The sequence below is a fragment of the Saccoglossus kowalevskii genome, chromosome 16 (genome assembly GCF_978046115.1).
Source record: "Saccoglossus kowalevskii chromosome 16, keSacKowa6.1, whole genome shotgun sequence".
In the NCBI taxonomy this organism is placed as follows: Eukaryota; Metazoa; Hemichordata; class Enteropneusta; family Harrimaniidae; genus Saccoglossus; species Saccoglossus kowalevskii.
In genome coordinates this window covers 28537556-28556186 of record NC_140656.1, presented here as the reverse complement: position 1 = coordinate 28556186, position 18631 = coordinate 28537556, and the positions used below count along the sequence as shown (strand labels likewise).

The following is an 18631-nucleotide window of genomic DNA, read 5'->3' as shown; positions in this document are numbered from 1 at the left end:
GCATAACTATACTCGTAGAGGTCAGACCAGAGGTTGTATACGCGCAATATTTCCCACCTGCAAACGGGTACAATGTGTCATAGAACCAGCTGTGGAACTTGCAAAAAGCCGACATACTGGGGTGAGTATTGCAGGGAAGCCAGAATCCTGGTCCACATATAGATATAGCGTAGTAAAGGACCAAGTGTGAATGCACGCATGTATACAGTCATTATTTGATTATTACGTTTTCTCACAAGCACGTCATACATACGATAGAATAGCAAAATAGGTTCATGATACAATCTAAGTCGTTCTATAGTACAATACTGGACAGAGAACAGAACGGAATATAATAGAATTGTATTGGTTGTCTGAGGTTACACAAGCTAAGCTGTTGCAATATAGTTGTCCCCATTTGTAGTACCGACCAAGGTTAGCTCTGTATGCAATATAGTTGTCCACCATTCGTAGATACCGACCAAGGTTAGCTCTGTATGCAATACAGTCCCCCCCCCCCCCCCATGCGTCACGGTAGATACAAACTTAGCCCAGCGAATATACCATACCTGAATATGGACCTCGCTGGTCTCTGTATGCAATGATTTTCTGTTGACTCGCATAAGTTTTTGTAATATTCATATAGGGTTAGGCCATATTATATGTGGGGTGCTTACGTCAGATTGTTTGTCTAATTCTAGCTTACCACATCCCTGGTTAAAATATTATTCAGAATTTTCGGTTTCCCAATTCTCTGCTTTAAAATTTCTTTTTTATTACTATTTTGTTGCAGGTTGTGGACGTCATGTTGAAATTGTGTTAAAGGATGTACCGGTAGATGAAAGATGTAAATGTCGCGAGATGAAAGGAGCTAGATGTTCAGTAATGTAACCCCGGTCAAGGCCATTTTTATGAAGACTGGCGTAGCTTCCACTAGCCGTGGCACTGCAACCATGGCCTTCCCACCTTGGCAGCTCGTCTAACGATCGTACTTTCTAACAGCACTGACCTGGTTAAACTATGGGAAACTTGTAAAGCAGTTGTTTGTTGTACTAGAATACATGCATATCGTCCTCTTCAAAAATACAGCCATCGATACTTACCAATTTATTAAAGTGATAGTAAAATCAATCAATCAATCAATCATTCAACTAACCAATCATTTAAATATCTGTTTAAATCGTGCCTTATGTGATTTTTCTGTCTTGAAAACAACGAACCACGCAATAGCTCAGGCAATTTTTATTTTCAAGAAATCCGGTGGAATGTAACAAACCTAAAAAGTTTGCGGTGCTATGAGTTGCCGTTATTTCAAAAGAATACTTGGATGATAGAGCAAGGACGAGGACGTGGCCTATTGGCGGCATGTTTAATACTTACAATTTACTATTCATGATTTTTTTATTTTTTTTAATGTATCTCTGTTACTAACATATCCAATCAATGTGTGACACTACATTCATAAAACAGGTATACAGTATGACTATATTGATAACGACATGCACTATATGAAAATGACGAATACAGTAATCGAATAATTATTGCCATGTTATTTTGCCTCTGAATATAATTTTGTAGCTGAAAACCATTGAGTGAATACATATTCTAATAGTGAGGTGTTGGTATTGTGTGCACACTTCTTCTCAATCTAAAATTTGACACCGCAGCGTATTTGTGCTTTATGTATTTATTATTGTCCTTCTGTATATGTGTTGTTTTCTGCACTAAGAATTAAGCATTTTGTCAGTTTGTTTGTGTATGGCGTTACATACAGTCTATCCAGTGTATATCCACCGGCAATCGTAGATCTGCTTAATATGTTGTTGATCTACTTGGCTTAGTATAAATAGATTACTGTAACAATAAACATAAATATATCACGGAGACCCGGTCAACGATCATCTATGTTAGGAGTTGTTTTGTTTTTAATCTGTGAACATTTCCAAACGCTGTTTGTCAATTTTATTGAAACTTGCATCTATTTAGAATAAACATGTTCGCTGTTTTTCCATGATGGTGATAACGTTCGCTCACTTCGAACACGAGTATACTTATTAGAACGCTGCCATTTTTTGACTTTACATAAGCTAGTATTAGTGAAAATTTACATGCGATATATGGCCTGGACATCAGTTAGAGTAGAAGTGAATTGATCTAAAAAAAATGACTTTTATGTACAATGGTAACATGGAACAACTAACCTTCTGCGATGTGACACAGTACCTTGAGAAAACTGGTCGAATATTTATCTATGCAATACGAGGTGAAAGTAAATTCGACCGATGACCCCAGACTTATTTAATTCATTATTCATATAATGTATTACAAAATGTCATTCATGAGCAGGTTTAATGTGTTGGGGGTCTGTGGTTAAACCTTTAATTTTCAATAATGCCATGTGTAGGTGTATTGGACAGTGCATTTAACATCACATGATCACCGCATTACTACAAGCACCGACACACCAATACATCAATATGTGCGAGAGAATAATTTGTGAGAAATGCCAAAAACCCAGTTACAAGGGTAAGTATTAATTTCTGAGTTGTCCCATCCCTCGAACTGCATATGCAGGCATATGTCAGGGTGTGGTCGGATGGGAGCGTGGTGGTGAAAAACCTCATTACATATTGTAATAAATATATCATTAGAAAAAGAAATGTTTTTTTTTTTTTACATGACGAGTAAATGCTCGGGAAACGTATATACAGCCGAATTTGCATTAGTTTACAATATTGGGTCCCTTAAATAGTCCACAGCAGTCCAATGCAAGATGGCGATATCAGTATTGATAACCCATGAAACGATGCACTGAACAGTGGGAATTCAAAATGAATCACATAGACGTAGAAAATATCGATATTGATAGCATTTTCTATGAGTAGTGATAATACTTTTAGATGGAGAGATATATAATTCATTGTTGATAATTTAGTGAATATACATTGCTTGGTTGTGTATTATTGACTGAACGTAAAGACACAGAAACAATTTGTTCATGCATTTTACAATCATCCACTGCTCATCTAGCACCGTCCTGTTTTAGTGTAATTCAATGTAATTTCACCACCGAATTATGGATTGTTTTTCTTCAGTAGTAATGCTACTGGTCTATTATTTACGGGAGTTACTGCCTGCTTTGAGGCTGTTTTGTGCGGTACTTCATGTTCGCTAGTGAGTTTGGTGGACTTTCATTATGGCGCCTAATGTTTTGTACGTTGAGTATGAAAGGAGCTGTACTACTACTGGACGTCTGGACTGTGGACTGCAGGACTGTGTGGATCTATCTGCAATATAGTTGTCCTCCATACGTAGATACCGACCAAGCTCTGCTTTGTGTGCAATGCATATGTCCGACATACGTAGATACCGACCTATCTCAACTCTGTATGCAATATATAGTTGTCCATCATTTGTAGATACCGACCAAGATCAGCTCTGTATGCAATATAGATGTCTACCATATGTGAATATCGACCTCGCTGTTCTCTTTATGTAATGTTTGAGCTTTTCTGTTGACTCGCATACGTTTTTGTACTATTCGTATAAGATTAAGCCATTTTTTGTGGATTTCTTATGTCAGATTGTTTGTCCAATTTTAGCCTGCCACATCCGTGCTTAAAATAAGGTTATGGCTTTTCCGTTTCCCAACTCTCTGCTTTGAAAACACTGTTTATTTTGTTGTAGGTTGTGGATGCCATGTTGAAATTGTGTTAAAGGATGTACCGGTGGATGAAAGATGTAAATGCCGTAACTTAAAGATGAAAGGAGATAAATGTTCAGTAATGTAACCTCGTTCAAGACGATCTTTATGAGGACTGGTGTAATACTACTTCCACTACCTATGGCACTGCAACCATGGCCTTCTCACCTTAGTAACTCGTCTAATGATCTTTGTTACATGGTACTTTCTAACAGCACTGACCTGGTAAAACTATGGGAAACAAACCTACTAACTTACGTGATGGTAAAACCATTGAATTAAATAGCTGTTTAATTCGTGCCTAATGTGATTTGTCACTCTTTAAAACAACGAAACACGCAATAGATCAGACTTGTTTACATTTTGTGTGCCTGTGCCAAGCGAAATGTAACAGGCCTAATCAGTACACGGTGCTATGAGTCGAACTTTTACAGTTGGCGTTATTTCAAATAAATACTTGGAGGATTGTCGAACAAGGACGACAAAAATACCACGTGACCCTAACCCGCACCTGACCTATTGGCGGCATATTTGATGCTTACAATTTATGAACTATTCTTTAGTATTTTCATGGATCTTTGTTATCAATCCAATCAATATGTGATACTACATTCATTTATTTTGCGTCTGAATATCATTTTGTAGCACTAGAACTAATTGTACATACATTTACTCAGATGTGCTGAAAACCACTGAGTGAATACATATTCAATTAGTGAGATGTTGGTATTGTATTTACGATATTATTTTGCACACTTCTTCCCAGACTCATTCGACACCGTAGCATGTCTGTGCCTTATGTATTTATTATTTTCTCACTGTATATGTTTTATTTTCTGTACTAATGTGGCCACCTATAGAATTAAGCATGTTGTCAGTTTGTTTGTGTATGGCTCCACATACAGTATATGTAGTTTGTATCCGCCGGGAATCGTAGATCTACTTACTATGTTGTTGATCTAGTTGGCTTAGTATAAATAGATTACTGTAACAATAAACATAAATATATCACGAAGACCCTATCAACAATCATCTATGTTGAGAGCTATTTTGTTTCTAATCTGTGTAATTTTTGAACGCTGTTTTCCAAATTTATTGAAATCTACATCTATTTAATATAAACATGTTCGCTGGTTTGCTATGATGGTGATAGCGTTCGCTTACTTCGCAGACTTTACATAACTAGTATTAATTACATATACTAGTATGGTCTGGACATCAGTTGTGGTAAAAGAAAATTGGTCTAAAATAAATGATTATTGTGTACAATGAAGGTCCATGGTAACATGGAACAACTGGTCTTCTGTTGTATGACACAGTACCTTGAGTAAAATGGTCGAGTATTTATCAATAGCATATGACGTCCAAAAAACTTTGATCGATGATGAAGACTCATTTAAGTCAATATCCATATATTGACTGGGAATATAATTTATTACAAAATGTCATTTATGAGCAGGTTTAATGTCCTTAAACCTTTATTTTTCAAAAATGACATGTGAGGGCGTACTGGAAAGTGCATTCAACATCACATGATCACCGCATTACTACAAGCACCGACACACCAATACATCAATATGTGCGAGAGAATAATTTGTGAGAAGTGCCAAAAACCTAGTTACAAGGGTAAGTATTTACTGCATATGATGTGATTTATTTCATTTTACGGCGATACATTCGTTACGAGTTGTTTCATTCCTCAAAATACATTTGCAGACAATACTCTCGGGGTGGGATAGGAGGGGGTGTTCGTGGTATTGGAAAACATCACATAACACATTGTAATATATATACCATTACAAAAGTAAATGTTTTTACCTGACGAGTAAAGGATTTGGAAAAGCATATACAAACTAAATAATCCACAGCAGACCAATGCAAGATGGCGATATCGATATTGATAACCCATTAATCGATGCACTGAACAGTGGGAATTCAAAATGAATCATGTAGACGTAGAACATATCGATATTGATTGCATTTTATATGAGTAGTGATATTACTTTTAGATGGAGAGATAAATAATTCATTGTTGATAATTTAAAGAAGTGTATGAACAGCAGTGTTTTTACTATACCAGTAATATTGGACCACTCAGTTGGACAGTAAATTTAACAGTCCATCTATTTATATACCATGATGTATTCCCAGAGGATTATTAATATTTATAAGGGACCAGCGTGTGTGCATTATGGGGCCCGAAACCAGTACTGAATTGATTGAGGGATCATTACTGTTTATGCTTCTTACATGCGATTTAATTGTGGTTCTAACTCAATTCACTGTAGGAACAATGTTTTACAATGGGCAGAAAAATAGCCTGAAATGCACCTTTTTATTATGTCGCACCCTTATATGTCGACACGTTCTTATGACGTACAAATTACGTGGACGAGATTACAGCCATAACTGTGTTCGGTTGTGTATTATTGACTGAACGACAAGATATGGAAACAATGTGTTCATGCATTTTACAATAATCCACTGTCTACTCAGCTTTCGTTCAACGTATTTTAACCGAATTATGGATTAATTCGCTTCACTAGCGACGCTACTGGTCTATTATGTACAGAGAGTTACTGCCTGCTTTGAATCTGTGTTTTTGTCATCGCGTAATTTGAGCGTTTTGCGGTATTTCTCTAGTGAGTTTGATGGATTTTCATGGTGGCGTATAATGTTATGTATGTTGAGTAAGACGAATGGAAGAGGAACTTCACTGTGTAGAAAATTTATATTTGTTAAATATGATCCTATGGTTTTATATAGTGACATGAACATACTGATTTTCAAGATTTCTGATATTGTTCAAGTATTGTGGGGGAAACTGAAAATAATTTAAGATGACTGTTAAGGATTACAGTACCTTGAGGGAGGGGGCGCATTTGTAAAAACTACATAAGATTCTAATATGGACAATGGTACCCCCAAAACACCGATGCAGTGCGAAATGTGTAGTTTTTTGGTACAGAACATGCGAATCAATAGATGCTTAAATGTACGATTTGCTAGTCAAAGGAAATGCTTGCATAGCAAGAAATGTAATGCGACATTTTCCATTTCCATCTATTGACAAGCTGGAAAGGGAACAAACAGAAATAAACAAAGGGTTAGCTACAATCAGTAGTCAAAAATAATAAGCAGATCTCTATGCCATTGATATGGTTGCATCATAGAATGGTTAATCTGCATCATAGCATGGGTACTGTGAATGTTTGCAATGAAGTTGAAGAAGTTTGTGTTGAAGTTAGAGAAAAAAGAAAGGTTAATTTAGTTTCATTTGGCATTGAAGAATCGTACGATAATGATGTTAGAGTCAGGGTAGAGCAAGACAGTGCACACGTTGCTAATGTTCTCAAATAAGTTGTGTTGATAGTAGCGGATTAGTTCCTGAGAAAGCAAGGCGAATTGGAGAGAGAGAGCAACTGACATAGATGGCAATGATTCAAAAAAGAGGAGGACCAAGATCATTAGGAGTAGCAGTATTAAGCAGCAGATCAAGAATGCAAATTTTGAGAAATCGGAAACTAAATTCAATGGAAAATCCAAAATTAAAAGCCATTGTCATCAAATCAGACATGATTCGTCCAGAAAGGAAGATTGACGGAAGACTGAGAGAAATCAAGCAAATACAGGATGAAGGCTAAATAAATTCAATGCTTTGAAATCAACAAGAGACGCCATCCACCTTTAAAAATACCAACCTGGGAGTACGAAGTATCTTACCACTTTTCTCATAAACGCTGGAAGTTTGATGAACAAGTTTGTTAATTTGGATTCTTCGGTTGGACTAAATAAGCCCGATATTCTTGCAGTAACAAAAACATTGGCCAAACTAGAAGCATATTGATCTGAACTATGCTTAAATGGATGCCATTCAGAAAATTCACTAGTCTGGTGTTATTTGTTATATTGACTAATAATTTGTGTATGTAGATTACAGTACTGCAAAAGCAATGTAATTTAATTGAATAAACCCAATTCACATCTACTTAATGGTGCCCAGTGGCAACTAGTGTACAGGTGGTATGTAATTACATGTGGGTGTATAGAATTTTACTAGTGTAGCTTGGAGTGATGAATGGAACTGCTTTTGTGATGCAAAGTAGATCAGTGTGCTGGGCAATTCGACAGTGTGATGTGGGCAGTTGTCCAGAGAGAGCATCTCCTGCAATTTTACTCAACTCATTCTGTCAACTAGCAAGGTGTTCATGCTTTAAGTTGGTGAGAGTCTGTGATAACTGTATTAGGTCAGCCAAGTGTATAGAGTAGAGGTATTTCAAATTGGTCTTGCAGTTGAGATTTCAGTGTAATCGTTTCTGAGTAGCTCATTCAACTGTAATGTGAATGGTAGCCAGGTTGAAGACATTCATATATTGTCACTTCAGTTGTGTTAAAAACGGCAGGGATTATGGAATGCAAACTTGTCCAGATGACCAGTGAGTGGTGAGCCATCGTAACGCATGGTGCACGGAGAGCAGTCAGAGTGAAATACTGTGAATTCAAATTGTGGACTATTGATAGTGAAGCTGAAAAGTGAACAATTGAACTTACCTAAGATAGTGACCGTCTGAACGTGTTAATTTGTGATGTGTTCTTGAGGCCTAATTTGTTGCATTACCAACTTGTAATGCTAGATCTTATTTTACTGCTCATACTTAAAACGTATATGCTTCACGCATTATTGTAATTGATGAGCGTGTAGTCTGGTTGGTGTTATAATTGTATGCCCTTTTATGGAGTTGCGACCAGTTTTGATTTAACTGGTAAAATTTTCCATAGGATCACCTATGTGAACAAATCACAATCAGCTTAATAAAGTGCAGTAATTCTATACTGCACTTTGGTGTGTTTTCTGCCTGTAATATACATTACCTGTGCGGCTTGTCAGATACATTTCTGACATTTTATATTAATGACAAGTTAAAAGTTCATGTTATCAAGGATGTAAATATTGAAGATGTTGAGGACTACATTTGAGTCACTATCCAGTGGTCTAATTCTGTTCTACTTTGTGACGAGGACCTTATCAAGCTGAACAATCTGATTAGAAGAAAATGTTTTGATCATCAGGGATTTTTATTTCCAGATATTGATTGAACCTGTCTACCTACTGTCTATCTATGTAACTTATCTTGATCTTGAGTTCACAAGCGATGGTACCATAGTAGATTCCCTAGCCTTGTTTCCTTCAGTATTGTTAGTGATTATGTTTTGCTGTCATTTAAATGCAATGTGTCGTCAGCCATGCAGACAAATCTGGGAATATTTAATATGCCCAAAATTTTAAAGACAACCAATGTCGGAATTATATGCCGATATGTATCGGACACAAAAATAATATTTAACCCAAATGGATGATATGCAAAATTCTCAAGTTATTACAGCTGCAGCGTAAATAGTGAGCCATATTCGCATTAGGAACGACAGCCGTGACTTTGATAAATAAAAAAACAAATTTGAATAACTTCACGGAAGGTCAGGAAACAAAACAATCATAAATTTACATGTAACATCAAAAAAGACAATGCTTACATCGGAAGTCAAACAAAAAACAAAGACATGATTTGTTAATTTTTCAATATTGAACAATATGTTTCAGTGCTTCTGATATTGCTAATATCTTCTAGAGATACAAAATGAATCCCATGTTTTGCAAACCTTGAATTGTCCATACCGATATGCAACATTGTATTAGTGAAAGATCGATTCCTGCTGAGCAAAGACAGACAGGCGTAATGCTATCACACAAAACCGTCTCTACAGACTATAACTACTGACCAATAAATTTGACCTTTGTAGTCTTCAAGGTGATGGAGTCTATTATGCAAAGAACAACTCTAGAACATGTTGAACATAATAATTTATTGTTTCACACATGGGTTTCGTCTTGTCTGACCCAATTATTCACAAAGTGTAATGTATTGAACCGGGTTTAGCATTTGATGTTATTTATTTGGACTTTCACAAAGCTTCTTAGACATTACACTTGGCCATGGCATTAGTGGCTCTCTCCTGTGGTTACATCAGTGTTCAGCGTGTTATGCTGAATGCTATAGCTTCTTGTTGGTCCACTGTAAATAGTGGAGTCGCACAGAGGTCAGGTCTTGGCCTGCTGTTTTCCTAGTGTTCTTTAATAAAGACAAGTGCAAAGTCGCACATTTTGATCATACTAACAATCAAACACAAGTTGCGTGGCACTTACTGTAGCAGGTCACTGATTAGAAGGATCCAATGGTTGGCTCAAGTGACCTAATGATTTCTGAACAAGCTACACATGTTAGGAAAGCTAATGATGTGCTGAGTGACACCAGACGCACCAACACTAGTATAAATCATGATGTGATTCTTCTACGGTATACAACTTTGGGTAGGCCAAACGTTTTTTTTTCAGCCAAAGAGGTTTGAATGTACAGGACAATCTGTCTAAATCTATAACTGTCGAAGAAAAACGTTCAGAATGTATGACAGAAATACAAGTTATGATTATTATAGACCGATTGATTCAGTTCTGCAGGCGGTTTAGTATTGTAACCATGAAGTATAATAATCAGTTATAATATCGATGATGTCTGCGTTTTCTCTACCCCCATTAAACGACATTGTCACTAGAGGGCGCGATTTATTAAATTTGTTTTTATATATTTTTATATTTATATTCTTATATATTATATATACTTGATCTTCACGAAACCAAGCCGCATTCTCAAGCTCTTCAATATCACAACAGGCTTTTCTTCTCGACTTGCAGGCTCTGGTCGACATATTAATGAAGTGCTGAAGGACGTACCTGTCGAAGACAGATGCAAATGTCCAAAATTCCAATTTAAACCCAGGGCAAACACATGTATAGTTCTGTAACCTGCTCCAGCATTTCAACATTGCCATCCCATGCAGATGTTTGTATAATTCAAGAGGAATGATGGCTTTACACTTTTTGACTCATGACTCTTTGACAGACATGTGGGAACTGAGATGTTTCCTCATCCTGTGATTCATTATACATAAGTTTATATGTACGTCTAATGATGAACTATTTTTTGCATACACGTATTCTGTGGATTACCCCAAAGCATTAATGATATATCGGTGGGAATAAAATGTACTGAATATTGCGAAAATCATATTCAATATTCACGGTGTTCAGTCAAGAACTAGCTCGGTCAGTGAATTATTCCAAAACTGGTTCTTGAGAACTAATATGCAAAATAGCCAATTATTATGCACAGGTCTGACCAGAAACGTATTGATTTCAAATATTTTAAATTACTCAAAACTTTACTCTGTGGAAACCATACAATAGAATGGACATTTAACCATGGTTTAAGCAAATGTCTTCAAAGGAGAAAATAGTCTTTACAAACCACCAACAATATTTGTACTGTTCATAATATACAGCTGATTTTCATGATTCTAAGTTATATTTGGAATTTTTTGTTTTCTTCTTGCTTTGTAACGTTTTGTGAGCGTGTATTTTGGTTAGGGACAGTACTATTTTGCCTCCCTCTTATGTACATTAGTCATTCAATATATGTTCTCTTTTCTCGACACGTATTTCAGATCTATGGCCAACTTGAATTATATATATATCTGACCGGTTCCAAATTGAGTTTATGAACAATTAAAATAATGACCCCTCTAAGTTGGTGAAAAGACAATCTGACACATTTTTCACAAATTTTGACTAACTAATATATCCGGAAAACAAAAAAAACTCCGGAGAATGGTTCTTCTATTAAGAAGGCCATTTTTGGCAAGCAAATGAAAATTGTTTTTTTTCTTTCGTGGCGTGAAGAACTACCCACTCTTCCTCGGATCCAAAAGCTGATGTTTTTCCTGCCTCTTAAGCCATTTAGCTTGGTTCAAATTTGTTGCAAATTCTTTTGCATTGTTTGGTCTGACAAAACTATTGTACCACGTCTTGATCAGTTATCTAGTTTTTTTTTATTGTTTGGTCAGGTAGTTCTCAAACATGATTATTATTTGGATGGTGTTGCTTCTCAATTGATTAACTAATTAATTTTTTAATTAGGTAGGACTGTTTCATCAGGTAATTTACTCTTGTCACTTTTAACAACTGGTAGTATATTTCAATGACTGCTTTGTTTCATATTTTGAAATATCATTGACTAAGCCTAAGCCATTATTACCATCTGTAGTTTGTAAACTGTCAGATCAACCGTTACTCAGTTTTGATGGCAGCCTTTTACAAATTATTACCAAAGTGCTTTTTCTGTTTTTGAGATAGAGATCTCAATGTCATATTACTAAGCATATTGTGAAGGTTCAATAAGGATCTTTCCCACTCTGTTTTAGAAGTTTCTCTTCACTATTTCTGAATATCCAGGTGACTGTAGGTATTCAGCATTACTGATTACATGTGAAAACCGTGTGTATGTAACAAACTGTCATGCATAATCTACATTCAGCTTGATACTGGATGTAGTGTTCATAGCGAAACGTGCCTTGGTAAACAATCGACTCGTTGAATGCATGTATAAGCTATTTGACTGCACTTTTCATATTGTAATTGCTAAATTAGAAAATTGTATTATTGTTGCATTGTGGTAGCAATATGTGTCGAACAACAAAGTTAATTCGGAACCTTATCCACAGTGAAAGCTACGAAAAGAACATGATGCAGCAGTCACTACTCGAGTGCCGAACATGAGAATCGACCTGTAAAGCCATTGATAATACAACCATAGGTGCAATATTCTGCCTGTACTGTATTGTCATGGCTGTCCTCTTACCAAAAAATTCATTACATTACATTTACTGAGTGACTAACGACGTGTTCGACTTCACTCTGAATATCTACGCTGAATGCTGTGTCAGCTGGATGCACCCACTGACTGGTGTGCGATAAAGTATGCGCTGAAATTTGAGGTTTCCCTGGAATGTATTACACATTTGGGCTAAATTGCATCATTCTGATGCAAAAACGTAGTATGCAAGGTGTCATTCTCAAAAGTTTCATAGTGTTATTGTAGCATAGCTTGAAATGTACCGATGACCGAAAGTTTGGTAACAGACGGTCCTCGAAGAGATTGCTGGGTCTGACTAAATTTATTCTTTTGCAGCCATGGAACTTTGTCACCAATGACTGAAACACTGGTATTAACTTGAAGTGTGTATCATGGCCATTTACCTTTATTTCTGCACTCCACTATTCATTGCCTCTATTTATTTCTCTGATTAATGGCATATCGATTTCTTCAAGATTTTGAATTGTGTTTACTTTACTGCTTTGCATAGAACTACGACAAACTTGTTACAGTGTCCGTTTTTCTGACATTTGTGACATGTTGCTTCTCTGGCAGGACATATTCAACGTTTGTGACACTGTCCACCACACCAGTTACAGCTAATGTGTCTTTGATTACTGGTACGGTTGTAACCTTGCTTGTAAAATTTCCTGAACTAAGACTTGTATTACTGATTACTTCTTGGCTATGTGCGTTTTACGGAATCCACATTACTTAGCTTAGAGTCCCCACAAACTACTTCTCGACTTTGTTTTCTGGCTTTTGTCTGTAGACATGTTTGCATAACTATTGAAGCGTTAAATATGAAGTCGTTAGGAGGTGGTCTGACAGCGAAATATCTGAAACCCCAACAACGATTCTGTCCTTATAAGGCACCATATTCGCATTTTCAGCTAACCTGTACAAGTCCATCAATTGTTTCCCCTGGCATTTGTAGAATAGAATTCGTTCTACAATTATGTTGTGACGAACTTCATAGTAATCATTGAGAGAGTTTTTCACATTGTCATATGTAACAGTTTCCTGATCAATATGGAGAGTAGTAATAATATCATCTGCACATTCTCCCAGTGTACGGACCTGTTCACGTTCTGTTCTTAATCTTTCAAAACATTATCACCATTTATGCCACAATTCTGCTTGTTTTGGTCCTGTCGATCCATCAAATTTCTCGAGATTGGAAGCCGAAATACTGGTTGTGCCAATTCTCCAACTGCTTGTTGGTTCTTGATTCTGCATTTTGTAATCTGGCTTTATGCTATACTTTTTTCACATTAATCAATTACAAGAGTGCAGTGCGGTGCAGTGGAAATATTTTATTAAACAAAAATTAGATATGGAAACATGTTGATAGCTATTTTGAGTTGTATTAATGCAGTAATTCGTTGACTCTATTTTGGTAGGGCGAGTTGTCGACCACTTTCCCCAAAGCTGGTCTTCTATGTTGACAAGCGATCAAGTCTAATCTTGTTTTCTTGGTAGCCAAACACTTGTGTAAAGTAGGGTCATTGTTCACACCTTCTCTGTGACAATGTTGTGAGAATCCTGGCAAAATTAAGATGAACTGTACTCATTGATCAAGCTTCTCTAAAAGAGATCACTATGAAAATCAAAATGCAAATTAAAGGTACATCAGCATATTGCAAATATTGCTGCATACACTGGTAAAATTACACCAGTACAGTGTCAGCGTTGCCTTGTTACATTGTAAATACTACCACAAAATATAGTGATCTAGAGTTCATAGGAAACTTTATTTTCATGTACTTTATTCACCTTTATTATGACAGTTGTTTTGTCTCATCATAGTTCTAAAGTATTTATATAGCCATTGTCATTGTCAGTCCTTATGACTGGCTCATCAGAGAAAAAGTAGATCATCCCATCGGTTGAACTAAATATGTTGATTTGATTTGTGGTGCTTCATTTATTGCGTGCATTTTGTACAGCTTGCGATTCAAAGTATCATCATCACTTGTTGTATATAATGGCTGTACTGTTGATAATTTGTTACCACAAACAAATTGTGGGCTAGTATACAACACTTGCACAACACCTGGTTGGTAATCAAGACTAGTGCATGTGTCACCGAATCTGGATTAGAATTTTTGCAGCTCACAGAAAGTCTAGCCAGAGTTGAGTTTCCCCAAATTCACAAATCCAATCAATTGTGTGTTTATCAAAAACTAGATCGTGTTTGATTTTAGCTTCAGTATGAAGTAAAACCACATAGGTTTGATTCTCTTCAATGTTGGTGATTCCACTTTCAATAATCAATTTTGCAAGTTCTTTATGGCTTATACCGTGTTGTGGTCTGAAGTAATTAGTGTAGTCATTTAATGTTCTCTGGATGGAAAGTTACAGATTCTTGAGCATTTTTATATTTAGTTTTGAATTGTTTTGGTTGTCGTGAATTGTGTACAGTTTGAAAAAAACGCCTGCACCTAAAATGTAAACTTTCGAAAATTTATGAAAACATCACCAGTACTACATAAGCTACCAGCCATATGATAACAAAAAAAATATCTATTGTCTTTTTTATTTAGTATTTTTGTTATCATATTCCAAGTTGATATATATATATATCATCTTGGAATATAATAACAAATATACTAAATAAAAATACACAATAGATAATAATATAAATAATATATATATACTGGTACACATTGACATTGTAGACTTCAAAGAATAGACAGCCTGCAAACACTCTGTCGCCATGCCCTGGGTTCACTATTTGTCAAATGGAAAATCTGTCTTTGAAAGCTGTGTCAATCCACATTTTTGAAGTTTCTGTTGCTGTTATTCATGCCACAATATGTGAATTTACTGTCGGTCTCATCAGAAACTGCTTCGTTTTAAACATAGTTTAAAATTTTATTTTTTCTCAACAAAAAAATTCTGCTATTAAGGTAAAATCATGTGTGATTCTACATGTAAATGCACAAAAAAATAATAGTTTTTAGATGCATGTCAGCCAAATTATACCCACAGACTACACAACATTGGTAGGTTATTTTAATGTATCAAGGGGTTTTGTTAAAACATTATAGTAAACCCTGTGTACACAATTCACAGCACAGAGTAACCATGAGGGGTATATACCCAATTCGAATCAGTTGTTGTTGTTGTCATTGTTTGACGAATCAAAACAAGCTATTTGGAAGACTTAAAGTGACTTGATTTCATTGATCGAGATATTAATATTGAATTGTGTACAATTGCCTTCATGCTACAAGACACACAACAGGGCGAGTGGTTTTCGGGGACATGTCAAACAAGTTCATTGTGATGTTCTCAAAGGTGAATATATACTGTTACCTTCCTTGTTACGGGGTTTTGATATTGTCCTCCATTGGTTTTTGTTACTTCTTAGTCGGATGAAAAGGGACTACAATCACATGTGCCACGCCCCCATGTTGGACCTCTATCAGACACCCAATATCAGGCTAGAATTATCAATGACTTGTTTTTAAATCGTGAAGTTGATACGAAACCGCTGTATGTTGATCAATGAAGTAACTCCAATGAATAATTCCATTACTGGTCCCCTAACCTAGACACACTGCTTAAGTAGTCTTCGGTATTTACCCAATTGCAGACTTCATTCAATTATTTTCATGGGTTAACTACTATTGTGTGTGAACTATCACCAACATATTCAGCAATCAACTCCATTAGCCAAACCAAACAAAATCCATCTGAAATCAACTGTGTATTATTAAACAAAATAAGAGAAATAGATTACAAATACGATTTTCCATTTCAATTCCATTCTTTTCAGAGTAAAAACAAAATATTGTTTTTGGTTGAATGCTTTAGGTAGAACAAGGAGAACTCAACATGTAAAGGACCTGGAATATAATGTTGGTGTAAAGAAAAAATGGAGTCAACATATCATTTAAAGTAAAACAAATCGAGGTCATTAAATGCCACTGATGTTGGGCGTTTATGCTGTGATTAAGTGTACTTTTTGTTGCATCTCTTTTTTTTGAGAATCTGGGTTGAGCATATGCATTTAAAATTAAATTAATTTTTAAATATAGTCTATTGGAATTTTTTTCATTTTTGAAACAGAAGAAAAATATGTGTTGATGCATTTTTCTTCAATATAATGAATTATGTAAAACAATGGCTTCCCAATTTTAGCACGATGCATGTAATCCAACAAAAAAGGATCTCTCTGATCTGATGTTCTCAACATGGTAAAACAGTTTATGCTGTGATTAAGTGTACTTTTTGTTGCATCTCTTTTTTTTTGAGAATCTGGGTTGAGCATATGCATTTAAAATTAAATTAATTTTTAAATATAGTCTATTGGAATTTTTTTCATTTTTGAAACAGAAGAAAAATATGTGTTGATGCATTTTTCTTCAATATAATGAATTATGTAAAACAATGGCTTCCCAATTTTAGCACGATGAATGTAATCCAACAAAAAAGGATCTCTCTGATCTGATGTTCTCTAGCTGCGAAGTTTCACAAAATCAGAATTTCTGAGTGTTTCATAACCAAGTAATAGAGCCTATGAAACACAGAGAGAAAGATCATTATTTAAGAAGGGTCTTGATCTGAAAACTATCATGGAAGAGAAAATCCAAGGACGTTGCAAATTCATTTCCAGAAGTTGAAACAAGCATAATGTACCAATTTCAGAAAAATAATTAGATGGCTTTGATTATTTTGTAATTTGCTTTCAAGTACTTGAAGAATTAATTACTGCGATGGATTCACTAACTTTGAAGAGAATCAAACGTACGTGTTGTTTTATTTTTGAATTTCGGAAAATAATTGTAGATCTGTCAACTCTGGCAAGACATTCTGTGAGCAGCAAAAAGTCTAATCCAGATTTTGCGACACTATCCTACAACTGGCCGCACTGTTGATAATTTGTTCCCACTTATTTGGAAAGTTATTACCTAGAATATACTTGTTGAAGCAATTACTTTTAGCTCACAGGTGACGGCGCTACTTCGAATCACAATGTGTACATGGAGCACCAAAAGACCATATTGTCCACAAGTCAACCAACATATTTAGTTCAACTGATGAATTATTTTATATCCACTATCAATTCAATTCAGAATAACATTATTAGGTAATAACAACTTATATCTTGATAGTACAAAGATAGCCTTTTGTATACATATTTATCAAGTATACAAGTCTTGTCTTGTTTTGATCTTAGGTTGAGGTATTCATTATCAACTGTTTGCAAAGTCCTTGGATTTTTTCTTCCATGATATATTGTAAATCGTCCTGGAAATTCGGTATTCTGCTAAATTGGTGTTCCTTTTCATTTGCATGAAACTCAGTTAAATAACCAATTTTGCCTCATATGCAGTATTTGGGAAATGTTGGTGACATTGAGATTTACATTCCTGTAAATTACAATTATAGTAAAAGATTCAAACAGAATCAACACATACACAGAGATTCTTGAGGATTTTTTATATTTTTGCTTTGATTTGGTTGTTCAGGCTTATATTGTACTGATGAAGTCACGAGACATGACCAAAAAAACTACCCGAGCAAGAACACGCCTGCACTAAAAAAATTACAAAAGAAACAGAAACTTTCCAAAATTAATAAGAACATCACCAGTACTATACAAGTTACCAGTCATACCGTAATGAAAATTATTCAGACTTTTTAGTACTTTTGTTACCTCGGACTTGTTCAATGTAAGATTTGTCGTTGAAAGCTGTGTCAATCACATGCCCACATTTGCTGGCACTCCTCTCAAATATGTCATTGTATGTCCCACTTAAAGTCGGCATCTTCGGTTATGTCATAATCACTTATCAGTTTTCTTGGCCAAGTAACATTGTCTTTAATCTGAATATGAAAATAATAAGGTAAAAGCCTGTGTGATTTCACATGTAAATGCACAAAAAGTCAATATAAATAATATAGCTTTTAGATACATGACAGCCAAATAGACAAAGCACATACTTTACAACATAGAGTAATATAGGTGGGTCATGTATAATGTACCAAGACCTACTTCTAAAGTCATAGTAAACCCTGTGTACACAATTCACAGCAACCATGATGGGTGTTATTATTAATATATATACCCAATTCACAATGTATCAGCTAAATACAACTGAGCTATTGGCATTGTGTGAGTGGTAAACATAATGTATTTTTTTTTATAGTTTATGAATTTAAATATATAGAC

At 35.4% G+C, this 18631-nt stretch overlaps 2 long non-coding RNA genes across 2 annotated transcripts; both read left to right on the top strand.

Moving 5' to 3' along the window:
- LOC102808076 (uncharacterized) lies at positions 1-1122 on the top strand. The gene is made up of 2 exons (XR_438535.2): positions 1-121; positions 773-1122. It is a non-coding gene; the product is annotated as an uncharacterized LOC102808076 (long non-coding RNA).
- Positions 1123-5193: 4071 nt separating this feature from the next.
- LOC144361774 (uncharacterized) lies at positions 5194-11337 on the top strand. Its single transcript, XR_013422445.2, has 2 exons — positions 5194-5308; positions 10431-11337. It is a non-coding gene; the product is annotated as an uncharacterized LOC144361774 (long non-coding RNA).
- Positions 11338-18631: the final 7294 nt, after the last annotated feature.